The following is a 20,054-nucleotide window of genomic DNA, read 5'->3' as shown; positions in this document are numbered from 1 at the left end:
CTAGGCTAACACTTCAGCACAGTACTGAGGGAGTGCTCCACTATTGGATCTCTTTCAGATGAGACGTTAAACTGAGGCCCCGTCTACCCTCTTGCACATATGTAAATGATCCCATGTCACTATTTGAAGAAGAAGAGGGGAGTTCTCCTGGTGTCCTTGCCAACTTTTATCCCTCAACCAACATCACTAAAACTGATTATGGGGTGTGTGAAAGATGCCACAGGTGCAGGGACGTGAGGGGAGTAATTCTGAGGACAGTAGCAGGTGCAGAGTGTGCAAGGAGCAGCAGAAGGAGGTTCAGTGGATTGCGCTGCAGTGTTAGAGGATGGTAATGGGAAGCAGAAGGGGAAGTCTTGTGAGTACTGGGGCCATAGGTGGTGCAGGGCAGGCAGTAAAGTGATGTAAGTAGGAGTCTTACCTTAGCAGCTCTGATCAGATCACTGAATGCTTTCCTAAATCGCAGCCGGGTTCTGGGTCATCATATGCTCCTTGCATTCACCTGCTCAGCCACCTCTGCCCACTGTGGCAGAGCTATTTGCCTTGGCACCTTTTGCCCATCAGCTGGAAATAGGACCTCCTCCCTCCTGCTGACCTCCATAGTGCAGTCCGAAAAGCTTGGGGCCCTTGCAGCCATCATTCTGACAGTATTCTCCACTATCAAGCACAGAACATGCTACATGAAGTACAGACAAAGTGCACCTCCCCTTTAAGAGGTTCAGGCTGCCTTTAAATTGTATCCTTGCCATCCAATTTCCCGGCCACCCCCAATGAGCAAGCTGTCAATAACCAGCGCAAGTAACACTGACAACTCACGCATCATAGTCAAACATAGTGGAATACTCTCCACTTGCCTGGATGAGTGCAGCTCCAACAACACTCAAGAAGCTCAACACCATTCAGGGCAAAGCAGCCCGCTTGATTGGCACCCCATCCACCACCTTAAACATTCACTCCCTCCACCACCGGCGCACCGTGGCTGCAGTGTGTACCATCTACAAGATGCACTGCAGCAACTCGCCAAGGCTTCTTTGACAATACCTCCCAAACTCGTGACCTCTACCACCTAGAAGGACAAGGGCAGCAAGCGCATGGGAACACCGCCATCTCCAAGTTCCCCTCCAAGTCACACACCATCCTGACTTGGAAATATATCACCATTCCTTCATCGTCGCTGGGTCAAAATCCTGGAACTCCCTACCTAACAGCATTGTGGGAGTACCTTCACCACACGGACTGCAGCGGTTCAAGAAGGCGGCTCACCACCACCTTTTCAAGGGCAATTAGGGATGGGCAATAAATGTTGGCCTTGCCAGCGATGCCCACATTCCAGGAACAAATAATAAAAAACAAATTCCTCCAGAAAGTTGTTTTAGTTGTACCTTTCCTTGAAGACATGACTAAGACGAATGATTAAAAAATATATGGGGGTTATTTTACCTTGGAGCGATAGTGTAAAATGGCTGATATCAAATTAACACAATGTCCGATTCTCTTTTCCATTGAAGTCAATAGAAGGGATAGTGGATGGCGACTATAATGGGCGTCAATTCCATAACGCACACTTTACATTAACATCCAAATTAAAATTACTCCCTATGAATTTTATGTTTTTTTGGTTTTATTTGTGACTTTGTGTCATAACATTTTGTAGTCCTCAAAGCATTGAATAGACTGTGGTTAACAACCTATTGTATGGGAAGAGTACTGCAATTTAAAAGACAGAATGAAATATATTTGAACAGGAACTGCTACTACCTACTTTATGCAAATACTTTAAAGTGTATTGTGCAAAATAGTAAAAATTAGTACCCTATAATTTGCCATTCAGTAATAGAATAGCTTTCAGTTGCAGACTGTGTTTTAGAACTTCTCTAAAGTTACTTATTATACTGTGTGTTTCCTAGTAGCAGCGGAGCTGGGGGCAAGGAAGTGACTGAATAGGTGGAAGATGATTCCTTGGCCTCAGATTGCTAACATCTGCACCACAAAGCAAGAATGAATTTTAAATGCACCAGCGAAAGCCTGATAAAATCAAATAGTCAGAACAAAATTAAACTGCAGCCTAAGCAACATACCAACTCAGCAAGTTTTCTCCCATTGCTCCAAGGTGAGTGGGTGGGGATACAACAGAACACTTACATTTGAGTGATATCATCTCCCTTAATGAGTCAGTGGGGCAATGCACCACCTAGTGTGGTACTAAGCCTTTGAGACCAGGAAGGTCCCAGGTTTAATTGACTGGCTGTGGGTAGTTTGTTGCTCTCAGTCAGGGCTACAGAATGAGTGGTACAACTAGCCTCAGTGTCCTTGAGTTAGGAAGGGAGAAAAAAAAATCAACCTGGGTTCCTGCTCCGTGACTAATTCTGGAAAGTGCATGGATGCCATACGAGGACAAGATAGGGCCTGAGGCATCTTATACAAACGCTTTGTGAAAATCCATACATATGGATCATCCATCCATACAATCCATCTATTGCATTACATTTATCTATCCAATTGGTTGCGTCTTTGAAAACTCTGTCAAGCACAACTAGTCTTTAACAAAATAACAACAGAAAATCCTTGACTGACCCATGCATTTCTAACTGCCAACAAATTTTATCTCAATTTATGGATTCTGAAAGTTTGCCCACAGCTGATGTTGGACTAACTGGTCTATATTTACCCAGTTTATCCTTCTCTCCATTTTGAACAAGGGCACAACATAGACTGCTCTCCAGCTTACTACACAATTTACATATTTAACAAAGATTGAAAAATTGTGGCCAGAGCCTCTACTATCTCCTCTCTGACTTCTTTCAACAGCCTAAAGTGCATGCCATTAAGACCCAATGACTTGTCCAACCTGAGTTTTGCTAATTTTTCAGAACCAATATTTTTCTAGTTAGTTCCATCAAAGTGTCATGTCCTCCTCTACATTCTCACTGCCACCACCATTTGTAAAAAAAATATATTTACTATCTTTGACATACCGTCATCTTCCACAGTTATACTCCCTCATTCATCTATGATTGGCACTACCCTCTCTGTAAATATTCTTTTACTTTTTATATGCGTATAAAAGCCTTTATCATTTCCTTTTATATTATCTGCTAGTCTTTTTCATATTCCTTTTGGCCTTTCTACTTTTCCTTTTATCTCTCCGCCATACTTTTCACTCCTTCTATATTCCTCTTTACTATTGCTAGCTCTAACTTTATCATATGCTTCCAATTTAAGCTTTTTTACACCTCAAACTCAATAGTTTGATGCACCCCTTTTCATGGGAACACATTTATTTTGTACTTTACCCATCTCATATTTGAGGATTTCTCACTCACTTACTCATGGCGCAGAGGTGTCACGAGCAGCCTGCAGCAACCAGTGAAGGATGTGCAGCAGTGCACCTCCAATGTCACTGCAGTCCTGTCAGAGTGACTTACTTAAAAACAGAGTATCATTGAGCAGGTCACATCTTCAAGGCCTTCTTCAGAGCGCACCAAAGCAGGGACGGAACAATTACAGACCAATGTGCTCCCATGAGTGTTCTACTGCTGCCATTGAGTACTTGGACACCCATTTACAAAGGAACTATTACTGCGAAATGTGATTGACTGGGAGATTATTTAGAAAGGGTTTACCAACATCAGAGCTAGTCTACGGATTACTTTCAGGCAGATTGTGGGTCATCCAGCCAGGTTCCCTGTATTGGGATATGTGAAGAGAGCTGTCTAATGAGACATGGCATCCGCCCATCCTTTCACTCAAGGATTGAAGTAACACCAAACAACAGACATGACTCCAGCTGTTGAAGGGACACTGCATGGCTCTGTACCGAGAGCTTTATGGCCATGACTATCCCTACAGGGCAGCAGCATCCAAGAAGTCTGTCACCATAGTTGTTCTTCCGATTCAGGAGGGACTTCAACATAGTCTTAGGTTCAGGACTACAACCAGCACACCTTATAGGGGTGCCAAAAGAAAGCATGGGTGTAAGGCCAAGAGCAAATGTGCACTGTACATTGTACTCAATAAATAGAGATCTATTTTATTTCTCTTTTGTATGAACAGGTTCCTTTGGGTAAAGGTGTGGAAATGGAATCAGTGGTGGTGGGGTGTGGGGGAGGGGGGGTTGCGGAGCTGAAGGATGGAGGGAAGCTTAAGTGCAAGGAACGGACACCATGCCCTTGGGGCTACAATGTGTGGGTGTTCTTATGGAAAACCAAAATTGGTAAGTGACAAGAGGTATCCACTACTGGAAGTAGTTGTCTACATTCTCCTTGCCAGGGCATCCTTTCTGTCCATGCCACCCAGCTCCTCTCTCTTACCAACTTCACGTGGGGTAGCAGAGCCATGGGCTTCATCCTCATTCCACTGCATGATTGCTCTTCTTCAGATGGCAACATTGAGCAGCATGAGGACTTTGAATATACTGCAGAGCAGCACCAAACAATGGAACAGTTGCTTAGTATCCTTATGTGTGCTCCACAGTAACACATGGTGGCATGGGCCTCATGGTATCTATGCTCCACTACTGTGTGGTCATTTCTGATTGTGGTCATCCACCATGGCTGCAAAGGTAACTCTGGATTCCCAAGGGCCATCTATTCATACTCTGAGGCTCAACAAACAATTCAGGCATTGCGGACTATTACAGAATGAAGCATCATGGTTGCACTCTGGATAAGGGGCATTACATGTAGGATGATATTTCTCTGGTCTGAAATGACCTGCACATTTATGAAGTGGTGCCCCTTCCTGTTGATGTATGCATTGTGATTGACATGTTGAGCCTTGAAGACCTTATCTATAACACCCTGGACTCTTGGGAAGCATGGCAGGCAGAAAATGTTCAGTGCACTATCAAGTTGCTTTCCAATAGAAAATTATAAAGAACTTTGCCTGGGAAACATGGCGTCAGTTACTTGCTTTTTACAAGAATGAACTGTGGACTAGCTTAACTGGCAGATGCCTCCTGCAATGGATTGGAAGAATCCTTTGTCATAGGCCCTGTAGAGACCTTCACAGCTGTGTCAGCTCTTGATATTGTCTGTAGATCATCCTGCAGCAGATAGCAAAACTCAGTCACTGCCTTTCAAAAGTGAGCCTCCTCTGATATAGCAATTCAGGAGTGAGTGTGCTCTATAAAAATGACCTTTGGTTATTGGCAGCAGCGAGCATACCCCAAGCTGTCTTTGGATCTGAAGATGTGTTGTCATAAAATGGTCTTTCTCATTCAATTCATGCAATACTATTGGAATAGCCAAATGGGGTTCCCACCATCCCAATTTTGTTAACCGCAACTTGTACTGCAGCAGTAATTGGCACAACTCTAGAAAAATGCGTCTTAGCAAAATGAAGACTTCCACTAAAAAGGTAAAAATGTGGTGGAAAAGAAAGTATTCAAAATGTTCAATGCAGAAGCAGAGGAGTGCTCTCTGCCAAGAAAATAGATGTCAATATTCAATCAAACAATAAAGCAAACTAGCTTTAAAAAGAAAACACTCCAAAACAGCCGAGGCCTGTTTTACTGTCATGTGCCCATGGGGTCAGAGCCTCATTGAACTCATAAAATTCAATTTACATAAATAACACAGGGTATGCTTACCTGCAGAAAGACCTTTCTATTTTCACCCAAATTGCAGTGAATTAGGGTGCACAGGGTCAGGGCAGGATTTTCTAACTAGCACCACACCACAGCTGGAACCTTGGGAAATCGGGGCTGGAATCTGCTTGGGGTTTTTTGGCAGCTTTATGATGGATCGCTCAGATGAGAGGTGTATATACTTATTTGTTAATGTTCTTTTGTAATAAGTTTTAAATTGCAGGTGGCTTCGATTATTTATATATTTCTTTATTTGTAAAACTTTGTTAAATTATGCACTGTATTAATTTAGCAATGCTATTGATTTTTGGTAAATAACAGTTCAACAAAAATAAATACAACCCTAAATGCAACTTGATCTAGATTTGCTTTGCCACTCTGTGCACACAATGCATCTGACTAAGATAAACAAGGTTATCTCTGTTGTAACAGTGAAGGACAATGAACTTCAGTTAGTTCCTTCCCTACAGGGAGGGCACCACAGACACTCGACGGTTATGAGTTTGTCCAAATTGAACTTTAGGGATTAACAAAAAAATAACAAATTCTTATTTTCAAGCCAGACTTGATTAGGCAACTAACCACATGCAGCACCAACCTGGTGCTCACTCCAAAAGCAATAAAAACAATTTCATACTCAGATTGATAAATGCTTGGAATAATTTACCAAATAAGGAGACAACATTGGGATTATTCAAAATACAATTAAATGCTATGTTGGAAGAGTTACGACTGAATTTCCTTCTGGGGTGGTTTCACCACCAGAGGTGGGTGGGGGCATGACTCCTGCCACACCAACCCCGAACCTTTTTCCAGTGTCGGGGCTTGTTAAAAATGCAGAGCAGGCTCCTACCAGGACCTCCACCCACCATTGCCATGCAGCATATTTCAACGGTGTAGCAGTGGGACACCAACTGCAGCACCAAAAGGAGGGTAAGGTACAATTAAAAGGGGCCAAAGCACCATGCAGATTCTTTCAGACATATTAAGCCCTCAGAATGAGCCAATGCTTATATATAGCAAGTAATGGAGGCAAAATGGAACACTCCAACATGTACCATCACCTCACTTCTGCAAGGAAGGAAAAAGACAAGGAAATCATCTCGTTTTGTTTCCCTCGTCCTGCTGCCACTCATCATAATTTGCATGCAGCAAGGCAATTAATGATTAGCGACTGAAATCCCTGCTGTGTTAACGTAGGAAAATTTTCAATCGTGATTTCAAGGGCGGGTATCCAGTGGTAGGCCCCTCTGATCCATTTTCCCTCTTTCTCCACCATTATTCAGGCAGTGTAACGGAGGAAAATCCAAGCTGTAATGTACTACAGGAATGAGCTTTGAAGGCTGATGGCCCTTCCTCATGCATGACTTTGTTTATGTTCCTTTGTACAGGAAACTTTGGTTTATCCGGAAGTTGTATGTCCGGAATACTCGATCTAATGGCAAAAATCAGGAGCCGTTTTCTGTAAGATTTTTTAGATCTCGTTCTTTTTTTTTCCCCAGTCAGCCACTGCAAGGTCTGTAGCTATAGCAACAGCTTCAGCTACAGACACTTGCAGCTGCAGCCGACTCTTTAGAAGCTGTTGCTAAGCAACAGTGTTTGTTGTCAGATACGGAGATGAAAACCTCCGTATGCTTCAACATTAACTTTGTATGTCCGGCAGTTTTGATAGATCGGCAACACGCCAGTCCCATCGGTGCCGGATATCACAAAGTTTCCTGTATATGCAAAGCTGTACAGTTAGCTTCAGCATACTGAGGGAATACCAGTCTAAACTTCAGAAAAACTCGATTCCCAACATGAATCTTATTAGTCTGCTCTCTGAATCTTAACTGAATTCGGAACTTCATGAATCGCATATCCAAATCCCAACTGGATTCAAAATTTCATTACTCTGGTTTCTGAATCTCAACTGTGAATTCAAAAGTTCGTTGCACAGATTTCTGAATCCTATCTTCAATCTCAGGATCTTAATCCTTGAATTTCCTAACCACCTTCGGACTAAATTGCTTTCCCAGTTTTCAATGGTACATATTCAGGTTTAATCAACTACACACCTGCACTCAATTACACCCTGGAGCTCCACTTGTTCTGCACATAATCTGTACAATCCAACAGAGATTGCACTAGGTGAATTTAAAAAGTAGAATTAAATCTGAATGAATCCCTTTTATCAGATTGAATTCAGGAATTACTTTGCAGAAAAATACTTACTGAAGTTGTACAGGTCCAGAGGCTTCAAACCACCACAATATTTTATTCCTAAAATATAATAAAAAGATGAAAAATATTATAGGTCATGCTTTTGATTTTGTTTTCTACTGACCAGACCAGGAGTTTCTACTGTAGAAGTTTACACACAATAGGAAATTTAAATCATTAAAAAGTTAAAGGAAGGCTTAGTTCCCAGATACATTGAACAGGAAAAAGGGGATGGAGACCTATTACATCAAGTCTCTGCCTCTGCTGTGCTGCCTGGAACTGAGATTAGAGAGGCCGTTCCCAGTCCCTCACCTTGCTTTGCTCTTCGTCAGACAGCACGGTACCTGTAGAAACCAGTCAGTAAAGATTGTGCCATGACATCTGTGGACTGATGAGGGCAGTCAAAGGTCAGAGAACAGTTCATGAATATCTTCCCTGGGTGCGTTCTTCTCTCCCAAGGTGATGGGGTCTTCTGGTTGTTGCTCTCCTTGGGGTTGGCTTGTGCTCGGAATGCATGAGTCACCAAGCAAATGGCCCAGGACAGAATTCTCAGAACTCCCTTCCTCTTATAAGTGCAGTGCACTTCTGTGTCTACTGAGTGCCCAGGGAGGACAATCTACACTCTTGAGTCTTGTGAATGTAGTGTCGTAGAATCCTTGCTCGTCCACCAATCTGGTTTGCAGAACTAGGGACCAGTATCCCATCAATCAGACCTGGGGACCAATCAGATGTAGTGCTGTTATTGTTCGGTATAGTCAAACAAATCATCAATCACATTATATCAAAACAATTCATACAGCAACCATGACAGTTTCTCACACATTCTAGTATATATATATCCCTAAAAATAAACTTTATCATATTAATACATTAAAAAATCAATTGAATTGAAAACAAAATACAAACTTACCCACAAACTTACCCATCCTATCCTCTTTCACTCCAATATCTCCCCCCAACACACAAGACACTTACCTCTTTTGTTGAATCTTTGATACATTTCAATCTGTTTTTTTTCAGTTTTATTTCACTGTCGATTGCCTTTCATGCTAACCGATAGCACAACACATACCCATAATGCAGAAGTTCAGAACCCAGTACAATGTCCTAAGACACAACATTAAAAATGCATGCACATCAGACCAAAGGAATGCACATGCTGATAATTCCACCCTTGCTTCCCATTTGCTACCATCTCCAGCCTGTCCATGCTGCGCTGCTTGTTTCCTTTTAATGCATTCATCAGTGCTGTGGTTCTACTTCTGCTTCCCACAGTTCTGGAACCAGCTCCTGTGGCTCTAGTTCACTACTCAGACTCTCCTCAACTCTGCACCTTAAGCCTAGACTGCCTCTAACTATCCAAACTGTAAGACAGACTGGCCACTCCACACAGCCATGGTCAAATAGCTAGTGATATTTGGATTCATGGAGTTGACAATCCTCATTACTCTCCATCAGGCAATCAATGCAATGAAATAAAACTGAAAAAAACAGATTAAAAGATGCCAAAAATTCCAAAAAAGGGGTAAGTATTAAGACATGTCATAAATTGCAGGAATGATAATAGCTTCACTCTCATTGGTACAGCTTCTCAATGTCAAGAGTCCAGGGCTTTCTTTGATTTTTGCATTTATTTGATAAAAGAAAGGGCTTAGGAATGGAAAAATCGAGTCAGGATTTACAATCTTCAAAGACAAGTAAAAAAGTAAATAAGTGCAACATGGAGAGAGATTAAAGAGGGAGACAGAAAAAGTAGAAGAGAAAATCACAGAGAGGGAAACAGAAAGACAGTTACAGAAAGAAAGACATTTTAAAATATGTCTGTGAGCAATGCCAGGGAAGGTGAACTAGTCTGGAATTAATTTTGGACTTGCAGCAGAAAGCTCCTGCTGTTCTATGAGGGTTAAAGGCCAGTTGTTACCCCACCAGGCGTCTGGGAATGTATGAGCAATATTTGGAACAGCCTAAAATAGACCAAATTAATGCACCAGCATAAGAGCAGGGTGGCTGTGGAGGATGTCACTGTGTTTATATCTAATGTTATATTGACAAGAAAGAAGCTAGATTATATAGATTTTTCAAATAATATTAAATTTAAGTAGGAGGTTCCTTTAAAAAGGATAATTGCAGGTATGATATACATTTAAAAGGTTGCATACATTGATTAAAATCTGAAGTTACACTTTCTTCAAGTGGCCATATTTGTCATCTGAATCTTACTGAGCACAGGGAAGCCTCCACAAATTGGTAGATGTGTTTGCACAAATTAAGCTGTGAGTCTTATTTTAGGCTGCACCTGTGGCCAGACAAAATTTAACTTTGGGCCCACAGTTTAAACTTTGTGTATGTATGTGTATATATTTAATATGACCAGTATTATTGCCTTGGCACTAAACTGTACAAGTATGCCACATATAACTATGTGGCTTTCAACATTATCTGTCACCAAAGCTATCATGTTGACTGCTCTATTAAAAAAGAACAGCACTTGTAAGCTGAGCCACCATATGCCCCTGCTTAGAATGTACTGCCGCACAGGTCTCTAGCCACACCATGCTTTATGAAAATTGCTGCTAACATAGGCGATGGTATTTTTCTGTTCACTATGTCAGATTTGTACTCATATCTTGAGACTAAAACAGCAGTATAATGCATACTCTACCTACTGTAAAAATAACCATCTCATTGACTTTCTCTACATCATTCCTCTACCAATGTTATTGCATAGAAAAAAATTCACAACTGTATGAACTACAGAACAATGACAGTTAACACAGTTGGGCTGAATGGCCTGTTCTTGTGCTGTAAATTCTATGTAATTCTACGTAAATACAAAATTGGTTAGTAAAATATGACACACTTGTTCACTAACATTACAACAACAACAACAATGTGTATTTATATAGCACCTTTAATGTAGTAAAATGTCCCAAGGCGCTTCACAGGAGCGTTATAAAACAAAACTTCACACTGAGCCATATAAGAAGATATTAGGGCAGACCTGGTCAACGATGTAGCTTTAAGGAGCATCTTAAATGAGGAAAGAGAGGTCGCGAGACAGAGCGGTTTAAGAAGGGAATTCCAGAGCTTAGGGCCTTGGCAGCTGAAGGCATTGCCACCAATGGTGGAGCAATTAAAATCAGGGATGCTCAAGAGGCCAGAAATAGAGGAACGCTGATATCTTGGAGGGTTGTGAGGTTGAAGGAGATTACAGAGATAAGGAGGGGCGAGGCCATGGAGAGATTTGAAAAAAAGGATGAACATTTTAAAATCAAAGTGTTGCTTGAATTTCAAATTTCAAATTCAGTTGGAGGGTAAGAAAGTTGTATCTCAAACCAGTGTCCTGATCTTAAACAAAAGCAATTACAGTGGCATGAGGGCAGAACTGGCTAAAGTGGACTGGAGAAATAAATGAAAGGGTAACACAGTTGAAATGCAGTGGCGGACGTTTAAGGAGATATCTCATAACACTCAACAAAAATATATTCCAGTGAGAAAGAAAGATTTTAAGAGAAGGGAGCACCGTCCGTGGCTAACTAAGGAAGTAAAGGATGGTATCAAATTGAAAACGAAGGCATACAATGTTGCCAAGATTGGTGGGAGACCAGATGATTGGGAAATTTTTAAAAACCAGCAAAGGATGACTAAAAAAAATAAAGAGAGAGAAGGTGAATTATGAGAGTAAACTGGCAAGAAACATTAAAACAGATAGTAAGAGCTTCTACAGGTATATAGAAAGGAAGAGGATAGCTAAAGTAAACGTTGGTCCCTTAGAGGATGAGAATGGGGAATTAATAATGAGGAATGGGGAAATGGCAGACTCTGAACAAAAAGTTTGTATCTGTCTTCATGGTAGAAGACACTAACAACATCCCAATAATGGATAATCAAGGGGCCACAGGGATTGGGGAACTAAAGACAATCACTATCACTAAAGAAATAGTACTTGGTAAAATAATGGGACTAAAAGATGACAAGTCCCCTGGACCAGATGGCCTGCATCGCAGGGTCTTAAAAGAAGTGGCTGCAGAGATAGTGGATACATTGGTTGCAATATACCAAAATTTCCTGAACTCTGGAGAGGTCCCAGTGGATTGGAAAATCGCAAATGTAACACCCCTATTTAAGAAAGGAGGGAGACAGAAAGCAGGAAACTATAGGTCAGTTAGCCTAACATCTGTCGTTGGGAAAATGCTGGAGTCCTTCATTAAGGAAGCAGTAGTAGGGCATTTGGAAAATCATAATGCAGTCAAGCAGAGTCAGCATGGTTTTATGAAAGGGAAATCATGTTTAACAAACTTGCTGGAGTTCTTTGAGGAGGTAACGAGCAGGGTGGACAAAGGTGAACCAGTGTGTGATGAAATATTTCCATTCATCACTGCCTGTGACTGAGATCGGTTTCAGTGTCATTTCCCTTCCCCCAGACCTCATTGTATTGTGTACTGGAATGTGCTGTATTGTATACTGGAATGTGCTGGAATGTGCTGTGTGTAGGGCTCCGCCCATACCTGGCCCCGTTTGTAAGCTAGCTTCAGTCTAGCCCCAATCTCCAGAAGGACGACATCTCTCTCGCTTACGTGTTTCGTTCTAAGTTAATAAAAGCCTTGTTTTGTTCTGCTACCTTCGAGTCTCGGAATTATTGAGGCACATCAATTTTATTAACTTATTTTTTCAACACTATGGATCAACTCCTGAAACCCGAACGTTTGGATTTGGATCAACATGCTCCGGACGCATCAGCACGCTTCGGACACTGGTTTGAGTGTATGGAATTCTTCCTGGACAATTCCGCAGCCGTCAAAGACGCTACGGACGCTGCAAGGATGAGACTCGGAATTCTGCGGAATTGGGTAAGCCACCAGGTTTACCCCCTCATCCAAGACGCCGAGACGTACCTGCCCGCCTGCGACATCTTAAAGGCGCATTACCAGCAGCCTACGAATGAGGTGTATGCTAGGCACCTGCTCGCCACCCGCGCACAGCGACCTGGGGAATCGGTGGAGGAGTTCCTAAGCACCCTGAAAATGCTTGGCAAAGACTGCAAGTGCCGAGATGTAAAAGCCACGGTGTACACTGACGAGCTTGTTCGCGATGCCTTCATCACAGGCCTCAGCTCCACTTACATCTGGCAAAGACTGCTGGAAAAAAAGGGGTTGGACCTGAAACAGGCTGCGGACACCGCGCGATCCCTGGATGTGGCCCAGAGAAACTCGGACGCCTACTCTTCAGCCCGCGCCGTCCACGCCGCCACGTGTGCACCGAGGGCGCCGCCATCTTGGAAGGCATCTTCCCCGCCCGACAGCCCGACACCGGCTGGGCCCCGCTCTCCCCCCAGAAGCCCTACGACAGCCGCGACGCGTCAGGGACCCAACTGCTACTTCTGCGGGCATCCAAAGCACACCAGAAACCTGTGCCCGGCGAAAGGCACCACCTGCTTTAAGTGCGGTAAGAAGGGGCACTTCGGGAAGGTGTGCAGAGGGAACCCCGCCGGAAAACCCGCCACCGCCGCGTGTGCGCTGTGGGAGCGGCCATCTTGGACGCCATCTTGCCCGACCTCGTGGGGTCCGCCATCTTGTGAGCAGACAGCATGGATGCCATCTTGTATCGATCAGGGCCCTACAGTGGCATCGGTCACAGTGGACCAGACCAGGCCGCACCCGCTATCCAGATCAATGGTGGACATCGAGGTAAACGGGTGCCGGGTTAAATGCTTAATTGACAGTGGAAGCACGGAGAGCTTTATCCACCCAGAACTGGCACAACAACTCTCCCTAAAGGTGGTCCCTACTCAGGGTACCATCTCTATGGCTGACAAAACCCAGACATCGACCATTCTGGGTTACTGCACGGTACAATTGTGCGTTAACGGAACTGTATATGATAATTTTAAAGTATTAATCATGAAGAACCTATGTGCGAGCGTGATCTTGGGCCTGGATTTCCAGTGCAACCACCAAAGCATCACGCTCAAGTACGGTGGGTCCCAGCCGCCCCTCACAGTGTGCGGTCTGGCTACCCTGAAGGTAAAGCCGCCTTCGCTATTCGCGAACCTTACCCCTAACTGCCGGCCAATAGCGACCAAAAGCAGGAGGTACAGCTGGGAGGACAGGCGGTTTATTGCGACCGAGGTAGACAGGCTCCTGAAAGAGCACATTATTGAACGCAGCAACAGCCCGTGGCGCGCCCAAGTGGTAGTGGTAAGGGGTAGCGAGAAGAAACGGATGGTGATCGACTATAGTCAAACGATCAACAGGTACACCCTACTAGACGCCTACCCGCTACCCCGCATATCAAAAATGGTGAACCAAATCGCCCAATACCGGGTGTTCTCCACCATCGACCTCAAGTCAGCGTACCACCAGCTCCCTATCAGACCAGAGGACCGCCCGTACACCGCCTTCAAGGCGAACGGACGCCTCTACCAATTCCTCAGAGTCCCCTTTGGGGTGACGAATGGGGTCTCGGTCTTCCAGAGGGAGATGGACCGCATGGTCGATGACCACCACTTGCAGGCAACCTTCCCCTACCTCGACAACGTCACCATCTGCGGTCACAACCAGCAGGATCACGACTCGAACCTCGAGAGGTTCCTGAAAACCGCACAAAAACTCAACCTCACCTACAACAAGGACAAGTGCGTTTACAACACCACGCGCCTCTGCATACTAGGGAGAATGGGGAAATCGGACCAGACCCCGACCGATTGCGCCCCCTACGGGAGCTGCCCCTGCCCAACACTCCCAAAGCCCTGAAAAGATGCCTGGGGTTATTTTCTTATTATTCCCAATGGGTCCCCAACTACTCCGACAAAGCCCGCCCCCTCTTGAAAGCATCCTCTTTCCCGCTCTCTGCTGAGGCCCACGCCGCCTTCAAAAGCATTAAGCAGGATATTGAGCGGGCCACGCTACAGGCAGTGGACGAGAACACTCCATTTCAAGTGGAAAGTGATGCGTCTGACTTCGCCTTGGCGGCCACCCTCAACCAGGCGGGGCGGCCCGTAGCTTTCTTCTCGAGGACCCTCCAAGGGCCCGAGATCAGACACTCCTCCGTGGAAAAGGAGGCCCAAGCCATCGTGGAGGCAGTGCGCCACTGGCGCCACTACCTAGCCGGCAAACGCTTCACCCTACTTACCGACCAGCGGTCGGTAGCGTTTATGTTCAATAATAAACAGAGGGGGAAGATTAAAAATGATAAGATTCTTAGGTGGCGGATCGAGCTCTCCACCTTCGAATACGACATCATTTACCGGCCAGGGGCCCTTAACGAATCCCCTGACGCCCTCTCACGAGGGGTGTGTGCCAGCGCCACCGGGGATCGGCTACAGACCCTCCACAACGACCTCTGCCACCCAGGGGTCACGCGGCTGTTCCACTTCATAAAGTCCCGTAACTTACCCTACTCGATTGAGGAAGTTCGGTCCCTGACCAGGAACTGCCGCACTTGCGCTGAGTGCAAGCCTCGGTTCTACCGCCCAGATAGAGCCCACTTAATCAAAGCTACACGGCCCTTTGAGCGGCTCAGCTTAGATTTCAAGGGCCCCCTCCCGTCCGTCGACCGCAATGTTTACTTCCTGAACATTGTGGACGAATACTCCCGGTTCCCATTCGCCTTCCCCTGCCCAGACATGACCAGGTCATTAAATGCCTCAACAGCCTGTTCTGCCTGTTCGGTATGCCGAGCCACATCCATACGGATAGGGGGGCGTCCTTCATGAGTGAAGAGCTACGCCAGTACATGCTGTCCAGGGGGATCGCCACGAGCCGTACCACCAGCTACAACCCCCGGGGTAACGGCCAAGTGGAGCGAGAGAACGGGACAGTATGGAAAGCAGTCACTCTAGCTCTAAGGACCAAGGGCCTCCCTATCTCCCGCTGGCAGGAAGTCCTCTCGGATGTGCTCCATTCGATACGGTCGCTATTGTGTACGGCCACTAATACCACGCCTCATGAATGAATGTTTGTCTTTCCCCGGAAATCCACCTCAGGCGTATCCATGCCGTCATGGCTCTCCACCCCAGGTCCGGTACTCGTGCGAAGGCATGTGAGGGGCCACAAGACGGACCCTCTCGTGGAGCCAGTACACCTACTCCACGCCAACCCCCAATACGCATATGTCCGGCACGCCGACGGAAGGGAGGACACCGTGTCCATAAAAGACGTCGCCCCAGCCGGCATCGACAACAACCATGGCAATAGCGGCAACGACGATCACAGCAACTCTTACCCACCCACTACTCTTTCATCACCCCCGGAAGAACACCGACCAACGGCACCCCCACCAACTACCCCTTCAACAACCCTGGCGGCACCCCCGGCAGAGACCCAGGAGGCTACCGGGGACACCCAGCTGACACCCGCGGCACCGCAACAGCCACGTCGGTCGCAGAGGACTATCAAACCCCCGAACAGACTAAATCTATAGACGGGGTGAATGTGATGAAATATTTCCATTCATCACTGCCTGTGACTGAGATCGGTTTCAGTGTCATTTCCCTTCCCCCAGACCTCATTGTATTGTGTACTGGAATGTGCTGTATTGTATACTGGAATGTGCTGGAATGTGCTGTGTGTAGGGCTCTGCCCATACCTGGCCCCGTTTGTAAGCTAGCTTCAGTCTAGCCCCAATCTCCAGAAGGACGACATCTCTCTCGCTTACGTGTTTCGTTCTAAGTTAATAAAAGCCTTGTTTTGTTCTGCTACCTTCGAGTCTCGGAATTATTGAGGCACATCACAGTGGATGTGATGTATTTGGATTTCCAGAAGGCATTCAATAAGGTGCCATATAAAAGGTTATTGCATAAGCTAAGAGCTCACGGAATTGGAGGTAATATATTAGCATGGATAGAGAATTGGCTAACTAATAAAAAGCAGTGAGTCGGGATAAATGGGTCATTTTCCAGTTGGCAAATGGTAACTAGTGGGGTGCCACAGGAATTGGTGCTGGGGCCTCAACTATTTATAATCTACATTAATGACTTGGGTGAAGGGACCGAGTGTAATGTAGCCAAGTTTGCGGATGATACAAAGATGGGTGGGAAAGCAAGTTGCGCAGAGGACTCAAAGAACCTGCAAAGGGATATAGACAGGCTAAGTGAGTGGGCAAACATTTGGCAGATGGAGTATAATGTGGGAAAGTGCGAGGTTATACACTTTGGCAGGAAAAATAAAAAAGCAAATTATTATTTAAATGGAGAGAGATTACAAAATGCTACAGTTCAGAGGGACCTGGGGCCCTTGTGCATGAAACACAAAAAGTTAGCATGCAGGTACAGCAAGTAATCAAAAAGGCAAATGGAATGCTGGCTTTTATTGCAAGGGGATTGGAGTATAAAAGCAGGGAAGTCCCGCTACAACTGTACAGGGTATTGGTGAGACCACACCTTGAGTACTGCATACAGTTTTGGTCTCCTTATTTAAGGAAGGATATACTTGCATTGGAGGCGGTTCAGAGACGATTCACTAGGTTAATTCCAGAGATGAGGGGGTTGCCTTTTGAGGAAAGGTTGAGCAGGCTGGGCCTATACTCATTGGAATTTAGAAGAATGAGTGGTGATCTTATTGAAACATATAAGATACTGAGGGGGCTCGACAAGGTAGATGCAGAGAGGATGTTTCCCCTCGTGGGGAAATCTAGAACGCAGGGGCACAGTTTTAGAATAAAGGGTTGCCCTTTTAGAACTGAGATGAGGAGGAATTTCTTCTCTCAAAGGGTCGTAAATCTGTGGAATTCTCTGCCCCAGAGAGCTGTGGAGGCTGAGTCATTAAATACATTTAAGATGAAGATAGACAAATTTTTGCAAGCTAAGGGAGTGAAGGGTTATGGGGAGCGGGTGAGGAAGTGGCTTTGAGTCCAAGATTAGCCATGATCTTATTGAATGGTGGAGCAGGATCGAGGGGCCAAGTGGCCTATTCCTGCTCCTATTTCTTATGTTCTTAACCAGGAGACAATGTAGGCCAGCGAGCACATGGCTGATGGGTGAACGGGACTTGGTGTGAGTTAGGACACAGGCAGCAGAGATTTAGATGACCTGAAAACTATATTACAAAGCTATGTTACACAAGGTTCAGGTGGCATAAAAATAACTTTGGAAAAGTCTATAATTTGAACACATAGGCCGGGAATTTCCTCTGAGATACTCCCACACGACCGGCATAACTTTGCCAGAAGTGCAGCATAAACAGGGTTTCCACCGCATTTCCTGCAAATTTATGGCAGTGGAGTGTGAGGAAATTCTCGGACAAAATTTTCTCCTACTTTTATGTTTGTAGTTTTTATTATAAAAGATTTAGGGAACTCAATGCTGGTGGGAGTTCAAGCTAACATTATCCACATTTTTAAAGAATGAAAGACTTGCATGCATGTGGCACCTTTCACAACTTCAGGACGTCCCAAAGTGTTTTATAGCCAATAAAACACTTTTGGAGCATAGTCACCGTTGTAATGTAGGAAACACAGCAGCCAATTTGCAAACAAGTTCTCACAAACAGCAATAAGATAATGACCAGATAATCTGTTTTAGTGATGTTGGTTGCGGGATAAATATTGGCCAGGACATCAGGGAGAATTCCCCTGGTCTTCTTCAAATAGTGCCATGGGATCTTTTACAGGGCATTGGTTTAATGTCTCATCTGAAATATGACACCTCTAACACTGCAGCACTCCCTCGGTAAGCACTCATATTGTAGCCTAGATTATGTGCTCAAGTTGCTGGAGTGGGACTTGAGCCCACAGCTTTCTGACTCAGAGGCAAGAGTGCATTAAGGCTGACACCTTAAATTGTGCTTTTAAATTAGGCACAGAGGGATGGCAGTGCAGGAAAACCTAGTGATGTGTGTGGAGTGTGATTTGAGGGCCATCAGCGACCCTCAGGGCAATATTTTCCTGTTATTACACTTGGGTGCCCTGCATGGAGATAAATCGGGTGGGGAGGATCACACGCCAATAAAAAAACCTGCCCAATTTTCAATCCATCATTAAATGAACCAAAAAAGGGCAATCCCCCACCCAATTTTCCACTATGCTCTATGCCCAGTTGATCTAATATGCCCAAGTGCAGTAACAGGAAAATCTGCCCCCTAGTGTATTCATAGTTAGATGGAGTTTAGATAAATGTATTTATAGTGGGAAGTAAGAATACACAACCCTGTCGAAATAATCTCGAGTAAAAGATAAATGATCTCATATTATGATTAACCTTGCTTTAAGTAATGGCACCACCCCATGTGTTGGATTGTGTGAGATCCTCTTGGTTGTGTACCCGACCATTCATAGAATGATTCTTTATCAGCTGTGTCTCTTCTCTCGTCACAAGATCTCTCACCACATTCGACCAATAACAAAAATAATTTTTTTAAATGTCAGTTCCTCCTATCAATTACCTGGCCAGCCCTCGCCACATCAAGAGATGTCATTTTTTGTGTGTGTGCCCTGCAATACTCTTCAGCTGTCGCTGGTGCATTCGTCTCAGGTCCAGCTTACGTTGCCAGCGCAATGTTGGCGGGCTTTTTCATGCAGCACCATATGCTCCGCCGTATGCTGCTGACGTCTGGCGAACTTTGTGGTGTTACTACTGCCTACAAAGGGAAGCCCGTCCGTCCCAGGCACACCAGGCTCGGGAAACACAACGGGAATCGAGCAGGGGGCAACGTAGCCTTATTCGTTTGAGTTGGCTTTGCCTTGCAGTTTATCTCCACAGATAGAAGCAGTGTTGCGGATCATGTTGCACACTGAGGGGGGTGGCACGGAATGATTTAGTCTTTTTTTAAAAAGTGCATGGACAAACAGTGATGTGGCTAGAAGAGAAAAATTAAATGGAAAGTCATGTTAACAATGCACCTGCTACTGAATCCAGGGTCAGGAGCGAGCCGCCGCTCGGGCTCGGGCTCCGCTCCCGTCAGCCCATTGGCTGCCAATGATGTCATGCTTGCGACAAAGCGTTACTTGGCCCGCCTCTTGCACTCGGCGATTGGTTCGTACCATAGTGGGCATGACCAACAATGGGCATGTGCGGTTTCCCATTGGCTGGGCACTCTGTCGATTAGGCGGGCCGGGCCCCGCCTCCCCCTGCCCGGCTCAGTGAAGGCGCTGTATAAGTGGTGGCCAAGTTAAAGTGGCAGTGCTGGCCCAACGTAGGCGCTGAAGGAGTAAAAGTCTGGAAATCATCATAAATAAATAAATATATAAATAAATAGCAGCACACTTGTAAATAACAAGACAGCGGCGCATGTCGGCGGAGCCTTAGCGGCATAAGTTTGTGATGTAAGTAAAT

The 20,054-nt window shown here is 45.1% G+C and overlaps 1 protein-coding gene and 1 long non-coding RNA gene across 2 annotated transcripts in view; one reads left to right on the top strand and one right to left on the bottom strand.

Annotated features, from left to right (window-relative positions):
- Positions 1-5,812: 5,812 nt before the first annotated feature.
- On the bottom strand, positions 5,813-19,768 carry LOC147121186 (uncharacterized). The gene is made up of 2 exons (XR_015077503.1): positions 19,165-19,768; positions 5,813-8,499 (listed from the first exon to the last, which is right to left on the bottom strand). It is a non-coding gene; the product is annotated as an uncharacterized LOC147121186 (long non-coding RNA).
- Positions 19,769-19,774: 6 nt separating this feature from the next.
- The window catches only part of dusp10 (dual specificity phosphatase 10), a 67,890-nt gene continuing 67,610 nt past the window's right edge, over positions 19,775-20,054 (top strand). The window contains exon 1 of the mRNA XM_085981297.1: positions 19,775-20,044. The gene's annotated coding sequence lies outside the window, so the exon portion shown is untranslated. The remainder of the gene's footprint in view (positions 20,045-20,054) is intronic.

Source organism: Somniosus microcephalus, chromosome 3 (genome assembly GCF_052327205.1).
Source record: "Somniosus microcephalus isolate GS21.2 chromosome 3, FLI_Smic_1.0, whole genome shotgun sequence".
Taxonomy (NCBI): Eukaryota; Metazoa; Chordata; class Chondrichthyes; order Squaliformes; family Somniosidae; genus Somniosus; species Somniosus microcephalus.
This window is presented reverse-complemented; position numbering and strand designations above follow the sequence as displayed.